Source organism: Nicotiana tomentosiformis, chromosome 1 (genome assembly GCF_000390325.3).
Source record: "Nicotiana tomentosiformis chromosome 1, ASM39032v3, whole genome shotgun sequence".
NCBI lineage: Eukaryota > Viridiplantae > Streptophyta > Magnoliopsida > Solanales > Solanaceae > Nicotiana > Nicotiana tomentosiformis.
In genome coordinates, this window is record NC_090812.1 from 104,408,824 (window position 1) to 104,423,190 (window position 14,367).

Sequence of the window (14,367 nt, forward strand, 5' to 3'; positions counted from 1 at the left end):
TCATCACCCGAGCCTATCGGGACCATCGAAACTCCAATCCGAGGTCGATTACTCAAAAGTCAAACCTTGGTCAATATTTTCAACTTCGAGCTTCCCAAAATGAGAGTCACTTCTAAAAATCCTTTCCGAACCCCTCAAAAACCCGAACCAATGATGCACGTAAGTCATATTACACTGTATGAAGATACTCGTGACCTCAAACTGCTGAACCGGACGTAATTGCTCAAAACGACCAGTCGGGTCGTTACAATTTCTTAATGTGATTTCATATTTACCAAGTAAAGTTAGTAATAAACCAAGTCTTTTCTATTACGAAACTTAAATCTGATTGAACTAAGTCATCTGATATATTCAAACAATTTAATTCCATGAAGGCAATTGAATATCTTAAGAAAGAATTTGAGATGAAAGATCTTGGAAAGACAAAACTTTGTCTTGGTCTGGAAATTGAACATTTAGCAGACGAGATCTTTATCCATCAATCTGCCTATACAGAAAGGGTCTTAAAACGCTTTTACATGGACAAAGCACACCCATTGAGTACACCAATGGTTGTTCGATCACTTGAAGTGAATAAGGATCTGTTCCTACCTCCAGAAGAGGATGAGAAACTCCTTGGTCTCGAAATACCTTATCTTAGTGCAATTGATGCACTTATGTATCTTGCTAATGCTACAAGGCCTGACATAGCATTTTCTGTTAATTTATTAGCAAGATATAGTTCTTCTCCTACATGGAGATATTGGAACGAGATTAAGCATATATTGTAATATTTAAAGGGAACTCTGATATAGGTTTATTTTATTCTAACAAAGGTAGTGCAGATGTTGTTGGTTATGCAGATGCAGCTTATTTATCTGATTCACATAAAGCTCAATCTCAAATCGGGTATATGTTTACATATGGAGGTACTGTCATATCATGGCGATCCACAAAGCAATCTATTGTTGCTACTTTTTCAAATCATACCGAGATAATAGCTATTCATGAAAAAAGTAGGGAATGCGTATGGTTGAGATCAGTGGTTTATTATATTCAAGAAAAATATGGTTTGGAATGTGATAAAAGATCAACAATTTTATACGAAGACAATGCTGCATGCATAGCCCAATTAAAGGGATGATTTATAAAAGGAGATATAACGAAGCACATTTCATCAAAATAATTCTACACACATGATCTTCAAAAAAATGGTGACATTGATATACAACAAATCCATTCAAGTGACAATCCGACAGATTTATTCACTAAATCTTTTCCAACTTCAACTTTTGAGAAGATGGTATACAAGATTGGAATGCGGAGACTCTAATATTTGAAACGAGATTTTTATCAGGGGGAGACTCTTATATGAGGTAGTTTGACTTGTATACAATTGAAGGAATTTTTTTTTAAAATTTGTAGTCTTAAAAACTTAAAGGGTAAAAACTTTTGGACCATGACATTTGTTTGACTATAAAAGCTTCTTATTAAAAGTAAACTGGATAAAATATAATGTTTAAAGCTGAATTGTATCCAAATACAAAAATATGTCATTCTTTTTGAAATGAAACAATAAAAAAAGTGTGCGATATAAGTTGAAACGGATGGAATATGTTTTCTAATGAAATCAGAAGTAAATATACTTTATTGATTTTAAAGCATAGTTAAGCGAAAATTGTTACAGTGTAATACATTTAGGGAAATTTTACCTCCTATAGCAAAGGTATATACCCTATTTATTATAAACCAAAACTATTTTAAAATATTATTTTCTATAGCTACCTTTTATATTTTATAGCAAAATAGGTATTTATGGTATACCCTACCATTTATGCGTGAAATACGCTATTTATGTTTTTTCTCTCCTTTTCTTTCAGTTAACACACGATTCTCTCTCAAAATCTAGCAAAAGTTTTCTTCAATCTCTCTCTCTTCCTTCTCTCCTTCGAGCAAAATACTTCCTTCTAATATGGCTGAATCCTTCATTTTCCTCTCGTTGCTGTCTAAAGTTTAAGCATATTTAATCTAAAAACATTCAAGTTTTTAAGTTATGAATCCCTTAGCTCCAAGTGATTATGTTTCAAAATCTCCACTGTCTGATTACGGCGAAAAGTCGGCAACTGAAATCCCTGTGGCAGTAGCGAGCTATCCTCTTAGGCGAACAGATCTGTCCATGGCTACGCCGGAGAAGATTTGAGGGCCGAGTTTTTGTTCATCTTCATTTGTAGTTTTAATACAACGTATACAATATTTTGCTTGGCCGGAAACGTCATCTCCGACGAACTTTCTTCTCTTTTTTGCTATTTAGTTACATACAATGATACAAATACATTGTATTATGTATAAATTCACTCAAACACATTGTATTTTTATAAAATATATTATTTTTTTGCCTGTATTTATGTGTTTCGAAGGTTTGTATTTTTCTAATACAACTGAATACACCTGTATTCATGCATACTGTACATACAGTATGCATGAATACATGATATAAATATTGAAATACACTGAATACAAATATTGAAATAGAACAGAATATAAACAGTGAATACATTTAATTTTAAAATACAGTTAAATACAGTATAATATACTAAATACAAATAGAAATACAGTGAATACAACCAATGAAATATACTAAATACAGCAGTTAATAACATGTATTGGGAATAACTAAAATACTATTAATACAAATACATTTGAATACACTGAATACAAAAAAATGAATACAGTAAATACAAACATTGAATCTAATGAATGTAACAGTAAAAAAATAAATATTGAAACACACTAAATACAATAATTAAATACAACAATTATATACAATTGAAAAATTATTCTAATTAATTGGGTTGATAATGAGGTGTGTTAGAATTGATTTTGTTGAGTTATATTAGGAGTGTATCACACTAATTGATCCTTTTTCCGTTATTAGACAGCTGGACAGACTTATTTTTAAGGTGATTACCGTTACTGTATTCATGAATATATGGCACGAATACATGTGAATACAGTTGCGTACAACTGTAACCTCCTATTTTTTAGGCGACTTTTGCTACTGTATTCATGAATACAGTAGCGCGAATATAGCGAATACACTACCGTAACAACTGAATAGTAGTTATATGAAGTAATTATGTATATGATAGCTATAGAAAGTTAATAGTCACTGAACAATAGTGGTTTCTGAAAATTACTCTACATTTAGGTGCAAACATTATCCGTTTTAGCCCATAATTAATTTTCTTACCCGCTTTAATCCCCACCATCACTGCGTCCTTTTGGATCATCGGCAACGTTTTCTGCTCTTGCTCAAACAGCTGGCCAGAGTTTAGTTCCGAGAATCCAACATCTCTTTTGTTTGTTTGCTGCATTGGTAGGACTTGTATTCAAGGAAAATAGCTGTTAATCACATCTTAAATATAGTTTTATGAGATTATAAATGAATTTTGTGATTGTTAAATATTTTAACAAATTGATGATTAGGGTTCATTGTGGATGTCATTTTTGAAGGTGTGGTTAAAATTTGGAGCTAATTAGTGATGTTTTCTATAACGGTGTAAAAGTAAGTATATATGAAGCAGGATCCCTTTAATTATAAAGTTAACTTTTATTTAAAAATAGACTACCGACTTCATAGGAACCGATGTGATCCTTTCATCCATGTGAAGAATGCACTCCTTCATAAAAGTTCAACATATGAATTTTTACCTCCAAATATTAAAGCAATAAGTAAGTTTTTGCGCTCTCCGTTCTTTTTTGTGTGTATTAATTGCTGATATATCTTGAATATTCTAATATCATTGTAGGCAGGTAGGTTCTTGTAACGATCCGACTTGTCGTTTTGATAATTAATGTTCCGTTCAGCGACTTAAGGTCCCGAACAATTTCGTAATATGTATTATGACCCGCGTGTATGATCGATTTTGGTTTTCGAAAGATTCGGAATTAAATTGAAAGAACAATTCTTATTTTTGAAGCTTAAATGAAAAGAATTGACCGGAGTTTGATTTTTGAACAAACGACTGCGGAATGTAATTTTGATGATGTCAATACCTTCGTATAATAATCTGAGACTTAGGCATATATCCGGATTTGGATTTGAAAGTCCGTAGGACAATTCGACGTATTTTGGCGAAAGTTAGAAAATGGAAGATTTTTTAGAAAGTTTGACCGGGAGTTGACTTTATTGATATCGGGGTCGAAATTTAATTCTGGAAATTGAAACAACTCCATTATGTCATTTATGACTTGCATGCAAAATTTGAAGTCATTACGGATTGATTTGATACGTTTCGGCCTAAGATATAAAATTTGGAAAATTTCATAAACTCATAAGTTAGATTCGACGTGCGATTCATTATTTTAGTGTTGTTTGATATGATTTGAGGCCTCAACTAAATCCGTATTATGTTATGAGACTTGTTGGTATATTCGAACGGGTCCCGAGTGGCTCGGGTGAGTTTCAGAGTAGTTTTAGACCATTTTTAGGCCATTTTTAACTGCTGGTTTTTGGCTACAGCATTGTGCATCGCAAAAATATCTGCTGCACATGGCTGACTTTGGAAACTTATATCTTGTAATCTGTAAGGAATTTGGAGATGCTTCAAAAATGAAAGTTGTAGCCCTTTGAGTCTAGTTTCTAGAAATATAAACTATTTATCATTTGTACATTTGTACAGAAAGTTATAATTAATTAACTAAAACTTAGTACTGCAGTTGTTTTGCCTGGCAGTGTGCATCGCAGAAATTTCTACTGCACATGCCTGACTTTGGGAGCTTATATCTCGTAATCAATAAAGATTTGGAAGATGAGCAAAACATAAAAGTTGTAGCCCTTGGTGTCTAGTTTCCAGAACGTTAAACCATTCATCATTCGGACATTGTATGAGAGAGTTATGCCCATTTTTGTATCGGGAAAGACTGATATTTTTCTGGGGCTGAGGCAAATCGCAGGTGTCAAATGTGACTTATAAGTCTCAAATGTCAAAGGAGGCTTGGTGGACAGATTCTTAAAACGGGGGTTTCGGCCATTTTAACATATTTGGAGGTTTGGAGCGCGAATTGAAGCGATTTTCACTATATGGATTGGGGTAAGTGTTCTATATCAAAAAATGATTATACTTCATGATTCCCTGGTTATTTTCATCAATAATTAGTGAATCAAATGGAAGAAATTGGAAAAATTTGTAAAACTCTTCAAGAACGAAAATTTAAGATTTGGAGGTCGAGTTATTATCGGAATTTGATAAAATTGGTATGGTTGAACACGTATCGGAATGAGTGTTCGGATTTCATAAAAATTCGGTCAGGTTCTGAGAGGCAGGCCCCGCATTGACTTTTGGTTGATTTTTTAATGTGAATTTTTAAGTCGGCGTTTTATTATCCGAAATTATTTCCGATGAGTTTTAATGAAGTTATACAATTAATTTGAATAGATTTGAGTTGTACGGAAGTCAATTCAAGCAAGAAGGCTATTTTGGAATATCGGCCTAACTTTAAAAAGGTAAGTATCTTGCCTAACCTTCTGTGGGAGAATTTTTCCTTAGGCATTGAGTCTTATGAGGAAATTGTATGATTGAAAATCATGTACGCGAGGTGACGAGTACGTACTTGGTTTATATGTGCAATTTATACCAGTTAAAATTTGTAGACACCCTTATGTATTAAATTGAAAAATTGTTGGAACTTAGTAAATCCTTGATTTGTCATGCCTCATTCCTTATTTGTCGAGTTTGTATTTTATATGATAATTTGGGGTGATTTCCACTTGAATTTTTATGTGAATTTCGTGGGTTTGTTGATTTGATATTTCTTAGAATTAATTACATTATGAATTTTTCATATGCAAATAATTAATTAAATAATTTTAAAAAGAGGCATTTGTATATTTATCTGAAATTTGAATTTAAGAAGGTGTTGTCCTGTGCTGAGCTATTTTTCCATCATGGTTATTGTTTATGAGGTTTTATATACGTTGTGTGAGCCTTGGGGCTATTTGCTGTGAAATTTAATTAATTACGTTGTACTCTTGGAAAAGTTGTGGCCTACAGGCAATTTGTAATTACGAGTTGATTATGTGGTGTTGTTGTGATAATCTTTTGTGTAAATTGTTGTGTGATTTGGGTTACTGTTGTACGACATATAAGAATGGCATTCCATTGTTAATAATATACATGTATAAGGGTGATATTTCATTGTTGTTATGTGTGTTGGAATATTGTCTGGGTGGAGTAATAAGGGATGCTATTAAACAGAGCGATAAGGAAGGCTATTATAAGAGCGATAAGAGTGGCTATAAGAGCGATACGGGTGGCTTTTGATATTGTTAGGGTGGAGGGATAAGGGTGACTATTATTATGGAGTGATACGGGTGGCTATAGGAGAGATAAGAGTGACTATTGTCAGGGATGATACGTGATGATGTGAGATTATTATGTTGGTGATTTTTATACGATGTTGTGATATTCCCGGTGTTTATTTTTATCTCTTGTGCAATTTGTCTTGTTGTTTCGGTAAACTTGATAATAGTCTGATTCATGTTGAAATTGTGAGCATGTGGCTATTGTCGGATGGCTTATATTATTGGCATGTGAGTTGTCCATGTGATTATGAAAGAAATGTGGGCACGAGCTGCTGGCGAAAATATGATAAATGTGGGCACGAGGTGTCGGAAAAAATATAATCATTTTATTATGGGCACGTGAGTTATCCGTGCAGTTATGAAAGAAATATGGGCACGATGTGCCGAGGAAAGTATGATGATTTTATTATTGGCACGTGAGTTGTTCATGCGGTTGTGACAGAAATATGGGCACGAGGTGCCGTAAGTGGGCTGAGACCCGTAATTTTTATAATTATAAAATGAGGTATCATATGATGACTTTTACTTGAAAGGAATTATATTCGAAAGATTTTACATGAAAGAAATTATATTCGAAAGATTTTATATATTCATAAGATATTTATTTGGAGGAAGTATATTCGAATTATATTTAATTAAAAGGATTATATTCTACTGAGTTTTATTTGAAAAACTTATGGATAAAGGATGTATATTTTGAAGGACTTGATTAATTGGTTGTACTTGTGTTTATTATTTGTTTGAAAAATATTTATGGTGTTCTTGCTGCCATGTTGTTTATATCACTAGTTGATTATTGTTGCTATCACTGCTATTTGTCTTTATATTATTTTTGTATACTATATTGCACAGTTATTTGACTAATGAGTGTCTTGACTGTACCTCGTCACTACTCCACCGAGGTTAGTCTTGATACTTACTAGGTACCGACTGTGGTGTAGTCATACTACACTTCTGTACATTTTTGTGCAGAGCCAGGTATTGGAGATATCAGATTCGGATAGATGTTAGAATGTGATCGCAAGGATTTAAGGTAGAGCTGTTTGGTCGTCGCAGTCCCTTGAAGTCTTTCCATTTTTATTGTACTGTCAACTCTTATTCGAACAATATTGTATATTCGATCCTTGAGATCATTGCATGTATTAAATTAGAGTTCGTGACTCAGTATTACCAGTCTTGGGAGGTTGTTATAATTGTTTTCTCTTTTGGTTTCGACAACTGTATTAAATTATATGTTTAAAAAAAATGGCTCGAAATATAATTGTAATCGGCTTACCTAGTCTTAGAGACTAAGTGCCATCACGACGCCTGAGGTGAGATTTTTGGGTCGTGACAGCTCCACACAAGTATGCTAACGAGGATGTCTCACTAGGTTCATCAAGTAAATTAGATTCATATTCATATTTTATGATGTCAAGTTTGTACTTAATTCGTAAGTGCCATTTACCGCTATATTTATCTCTTTATATATATATATACTAGTGAGGGTATGCCCGGGCTATGCTCGGGCCCAACGGCTATTTAGAATTTTTGTTATTATTTTCGGATGTCATTTATTTTTTGTATTTAATCCGCAGTGCTAGTTATGCATATGGAGTAAATGAATGAATTCCTGTGGGCTATTATGTAGAGGTGATATGTGAAGCCAAAATGAGGTTCCGTATTTTCTGAAAGAAAATATGTAGCCACAAGAGACTTAGCTTAGAGAAACAACATTTTGTATCTAAATAACTTGCAAGGACAGGAGCCAACCTGTAATTTAACATGCGTAGGTAGATTACATGGTTGTTCATTTTGGATGCATTCTTTTATCTACAAAGAGAATTATTAAAAAATTGGATTTAGATCATGTGTTATCTCCATATGTTCTTCTCCTAACTCCTAAGCCCCAAGCTATTCATATTTCAGAGTATTAAATCTCATGCCGATAATCAAGGAAATGCAAAGCACAATTAAACAAATAAAGTCACCCGAAATTGTGTGCTTGCATCTGTATGGCCCAAGACTTCATCTCTGGAAAAGCCTATCCAAAATGGGAAGAAAAGAGCCAATGCAATTAGTAACTACCAGTATAACTTAACAAGATTGTGTTGTCGCATTAAGGATTGTTGTGAGCTAAGAGAAGCTTGGATTTAGAGTTGAAGTTGTTCTATAAGATTGAATTCTTCGGAAAGATATATGTTGAGTCGTTAAGTAAACGACAAAGGTATGTTAAGGCTCACTCTTTATTTCTTTTGGCATGATGTACAAAGAACATAACTATAATGTCGTTACTTCAAAATGAACTCTTTTCTCAAGATTAAAGCCCGTGAACCTCATTGTTTCATATTGTTATAATTCATGACTCTTATTGTTCTTTTTCGAGATCACTTACCGCCTTAATAACATCTTGAATCTTATGTCTTCTTATGATCCTTGTTGACTCTCGGATAATTGATACATACACAGTTACATAACAAAAATCGGAGGATAACGACCTTGAGTCACTCCGATTGAGTCCATAAGGCCTTTCAGAGTCATTGCTTAATGTGGTTTCATATTTACTAAGTAAAGTTAGTAATAAACCAAGTCTTTTCTATTACGAAACTTAAATCTGATTGAACTAAGTGATCTGATATATTCAAACAATTTAATTCCATGAACGTAAATATCTAATTATACATAAATAAAAATCGATAAATAATTACCAAAAATATTCAAAAAGTTTAACAACCTAAGTGCTCTTAAGGGTGTTATGTGCGCGAAATAATAATTTGGTTGCTTTTTTTCAACTGATAATGCATAAAATTATTCTAAAATGTGATTAGAAAATAAACAAATCAGTTCAACTTAGGAATTCCTATTTCAAGCTGAAGATGTTGATGCATGTTTGGGGAAACAAACAAGTGAGTGGACTCTTTCCTCTTGAAAGAAGAAAGGCAATGAAAATTTACGAGTATACAAAGAGAGAGAGATTGGATGGGAAAATGAGATTCACATGGGGTCTAGTAGATTGTGACGGTCAGAAAAAAAAAGTGCTCTGCTGACATAAGCACAGGGGCAAATAGGTCAATACAATCACAATTTTACACTGGTGCTACATTAAAGTTCCTTTTCAACCAATAACACTTGCTCCATTCTAATATATTTACAAAGAGGTCCTCCTGGGCCCAATTTAAAAAAGCTAAGATACACGTGAGAACAGCTTAGCAAATATGGAACGCTAGCTTTTAAGCATACAGCTTATGCAGATACGTTGACCCTAAGCTGCTCTCGTTAGTAGTTTCTAAAATAGTAGTAAAGAGATATATATATATATATATATATATATATATATATATATATATATATATATATATATATGTTCTCTTTTATCACATGAATGACTTTATCACGACCATACAGTTAATACTAATATTTATCACAAATTATAGTTATATCTCAATTAAAGAAAATAATTTAGTAAAATAATCTTACTTGTTTTCAAACTTTTAATTCAAGTAAGAAAATATAATAAATAAAATTTTATTGATTTTAAAGTTTTAAAATATTAGAAAATAAGTAAATGACCCTAGTTATTCTGATCATATACTTAGGAAAATAATACATTTAAGAATAAGAGTGAAAATATCTACTATTTGATAAGAGAACATTTAAGTCAAAGCCTATTTTAATATTTAGTCTAGAGTTATTTTAAATCTTTGGTGCTAGAATTAATAAATTCTAAAAGGAAAGAATTTTTATGACTAAACTTTTGCTCGATTACTTAGATATAGAAGTTTGTACCTAATTTGAATAAGGAAATATTCAATATACAAAATTTTGTTTGATTTCAAAGTACTAAATATTAGAAAAATAATTCAATTACTAATCCTAAATATTATAATTAATTAAATGAATATTCCTAATAAAAATAGAATAATAATTAAAAGACTATTTTGTCTAGTGTGAACTTTATTTTTAAAGGGTAAAAAAGATGAATGACATTTCGCTAAGGGCCTTCGTGCTTTTAATATAACTAGTCTCTATGGTCGTGCGTTGCACAAATATCTCAATTCACGTTGATTTGAAATAAAATATAATATGTAGTGTTGGATTAAATTTTTAAATTCTTTTTGAATCGTAAAACGTTGGTAGTTTGGGATAAAATTACTCTGACCATTATTTTTTAATTGGAATTCAAAACGAAAACTACCCGTTTTTCTTCAATTTTGTAATGTGAATTATTAAGATGATAAAATTACAATAGGTGGAATATAGGCACTGAAAACTCACTCTTTTTTCGAAGATATACTAAATTTGAATGATTGAATGCAAAAAAAAGAAGAAAAAGAGGTACGAAACAAAAATGCAATTTCTTAGGTGAAAAAGCCGCTTGTGGCAGTACCTCTTTCATGTTCTCTTCTTCCGCAAAATAATAACTCAGTAAAAACACAAGTAATATCAACCTAGCAATCAACATCGCAAATCAAAAGAAATATGCAAATACAAAATATAGTAGACAACAAATTTATGTATAACCCGATATAAATTCAAAATATAATCGATTGCAAAATCAGCTATAACCTGTACGTCTTTAATAAAAAAATAACACTAATAATACTTAATGCATAAATTATTAACCTTTAGAAAAGATTTTAATTAAAATTCCATATACTATCAAGATGTAATGTGAAATTTCATTTATGTAAAATTTCAGCAACAAAACTAATTTTATTATGAAATTCCATGCGTTAAAACATTTGAAATAGGTAATTGACGATTTTCATTCCTAGTAATTGGTTTAATGGAGGTCTTACAGCAAAGATGATTCACTCCTAGTGCCTGCTTTATGGTGACTTAGCAGTAAATAAATTGTTAGTCCAGCATCCATTGCTTTGTTCCATGTTGATTCTCCTTAGTCCTGCCCCCACGCCAAAATCAACATACATACGCAATAATATACCAAACCCTAAATTTTAAACCTATAAGTTTCCTTGGATTCAACACCATCATAACATTAACTTTTCAAAAGATACGCCCTTCTTCAAGTATAATTCTTCCTAAGAAAGTGTTAATTTCTCAATTATGTCCATCCTTGTACGTATTTATTTGAAAGATTTAAGGGCATAAAAGTCTATCAACATTTTAGAGTTATTTTAGTCGTTCAATATTTAGCGTAGAACATTCGTACTTTTATAATAATAGATAGATATAGATATAAATATGGATAGATAGATATAGATATATAGATACACCATCAGCTGCTGTCATCAGTTATCAAGTATATGAGTAAAACTGAAAGAGTATTTTACCTAAATACAGGGGCACAACTAGATGAGCGAAAGGGGTTCAGCCGAATCCTTTTCGGCGAAAATTACATTGTATGTATAAGATTAATTTTTTTTCTTAATATATGTGTGTGTATATGATGTATCATGTTTATTTTTTTTATTTTTTGAATCGCCTTGGTGAAATGTGTGCTTCTGTGTCACGACCAAAAATCTCACCCGTCGTGATGACGCCTATCTCAATACTAGGCAAGCCGAAAATCTCAATAAACCACAATTTCTCTCAAGATTGAAAATATAATATTTAAATACAATACAAACACTCCCCAAAACCTGGTGTCACTGAGTACATGAGCATCTAATATGAATACAAGTCTGAAAAATATAGTCTATAATAGTCTGAGACCAAATACGGTAAACAAAGAGATAGAGAGGGAGAGACAAGGTCTGCGGAATACGACAGCTACTTCAAAATCTCCTGAAAATCAACCGCGCAAAAGGATCAACACCCGCTATGTCCGGAAATACCTGGATCTGTACACGAAGTACATGGTGTAGTATGAGTACAACCAACTCAGCAAGTAACAATAATAAATAAGGAACTGAAGATAGTAACGAACTACACAGTTATGGTTCATTTCGAGTAATTCCAGCCAAGAATAGACATGCTATCAAATCTGACAGATTAATGTCAAATCAATTTTTATACAGTTCCTGTTTATGTAATCTGTATATCAATAACATTTCAGGGATTTTCCAACAATGACAGATAAAAACTAAGTGCAAAAACAAATGGAAATCAAGTACAACCTCTTAGGACAACAATCACTCACTGGGCTCCCAGCCCTCATCACTCTCTCAATGGGTACCTGTGCTCACTGAGGTGTACAGACTCCGAAGGAACTCCTACACCCCAAGCGCTATAATCTACACGGACAACTCACGTGCTACACAGATAACTCACGTGCCATAATATAAATATCTGGATCCGCACGGCCAACTCACGTGCTGCACGGCCAACTCACGTGCTATAGTATAATATAAGGATCCGCACGGCCAACTCACGTGCTATAATATAATATAAGGATCCGCACGGCCAACTCACGTGCTGCACGGATAACTCACGCGCCATAGTATAAATATCTCATAATCAGGCCCTCGGCCTCACTCAGTTATAAATCTCTCTAGTTTCTCGGGCTCTCAATAATTATGAAATCAACCCAAACAATAATGATATGATGTATCAATAATAATAACAGAGACTAAGATAAAATGTACAAGTAAAAACTGAGACTGAGCAAATATAGCATTTAGCAGGTAATTCAACAAGTACACGACCTCTGTGGATCCCAACAGTAGTATCACATAGCCTAAGCATGATTTCTAATATGATTTACAGTCAACTTTTATCAACACATAGAGAGCATATAGCTAACAACAAATTATTCAACTTTACGGTTTCCCGGGACGGACCAAGTCACAATCCCCTTGGCGCACGCCCACACGCCCGTCACCTAGCATGTGCGTCACCTCCAAAATAATCACTTGATACCAAAATTCGGGGTTTAATACCCTCAGGACCAGATTTAAAACTGTTACTTACTTCAAGCCGTGAAATTCTTATTCTGCAATGTCCTTTCCTCGTGAATTGGTCTCCAAATACCTCGAATCTGGTCATAAATAAATCGTTTCGGTCAATAAAATTTATTGGAATTAATTCCTTTAGAAAATAATGATTTTTCATAAAAATCCAAAAATTAGCTCAAAAATCGCCCGTGGGGCCCACGTCTCGGAACCCAACAAAAGTTATAAAATCTGAGAGCTCATTCCACCATGAGTGTAACCATACTAATTTTACCAAAATTCGATATCAACTCGACCTCCAAATCATCAAATCTTATTTCAAATCCCTAAGTTCAAAACCCCCGATTTACACCTCAAAAATATGTAATCTAGTCGGATTATTCGATGATAATTCAATATTATGTAGTAGAAATGATCATAAGGGACTTACCTCAAGTTTTTCCATAAAAACCTTGCTCAAAATCGCCCAACTCGAGCTTGAAATGCCCAAAAATGGCAAAAGCTCGGAACCCCTCTATTTTTGTACTGCCCTGAGATTTTCGCACCTGCGGCAACTTGGCCGCTTCTGCGCCAACCGCATGTGCGGAAAAAGTCCCGCATCTGCACCTTTGCCCGCATCTGCGCGCCTATTTGCGTTCCTGCGCAAGCTGCTTCTGCATGCGTCCCTCCGCATCTGTGCTCACGCAGGTGCAGAATTTCCTCGCACCTGCGACTACTGCCCCATAGTCCATTTGCGCATCTGCGCTTGCTAGGCTCGCTTATGCGAGCTCGCACATGCGATGAAATTTCCGCAGGTGCTATTGCAGCAGAGGGCAGAAACTTCAGCTATTTCTTCTAAGTCTGAATTTGATTCGTTAACCATCCGAAACTCATCCGAATCCCCCGGGACCTCAACCAAATGTACCAACAAGTCCTAAAATATCATACGAACTTAGTCAAGCCTTCAAATCACATCCAACAACAATTAAACACGAATCACACATAGATTCAAGCCTAATGAACTTTGAAATTTCCAATTTCTACAAATGACTTCGGAACCTATCAAATCACGTCTGATTGACCTCAAATTTTGCACACAAGTCATAAATGACATAACGGAGGTATTCCAATTTTCAGAATCAGATTTTGACCCTGATAGCAAAAAGTCAACCCACCGGTCAAACTTCTCAAAAATTCAACTTTCAGCATTTC

General features: G+C 33.5%; 1 long non-coding RNA gene across 1 annotated transcript; it reads right to left on the bottom strand.

The window, feature by feature from the left end:
• Nucleotides 1-7,964: 7,964 nt before the first annotated feature.
• On the bottom strand, nt 7,965-8,386 carry LOC138891688 (uncharacterized). The gene is made up of 3 exons (XR_011408055.1): nt 8,314-8,386; nt 8,096-8,155; nt 7,965-8,010 (listed from the first exon to the last, which is right to left on the bottom strand). It is a non-coding gene; the product is annotated as an uncharacterized lncRNA (long non-coding RNA).
• Between the last annotated feature and the right edge of the window lie 5,981 nt (nt 8,387-14,367).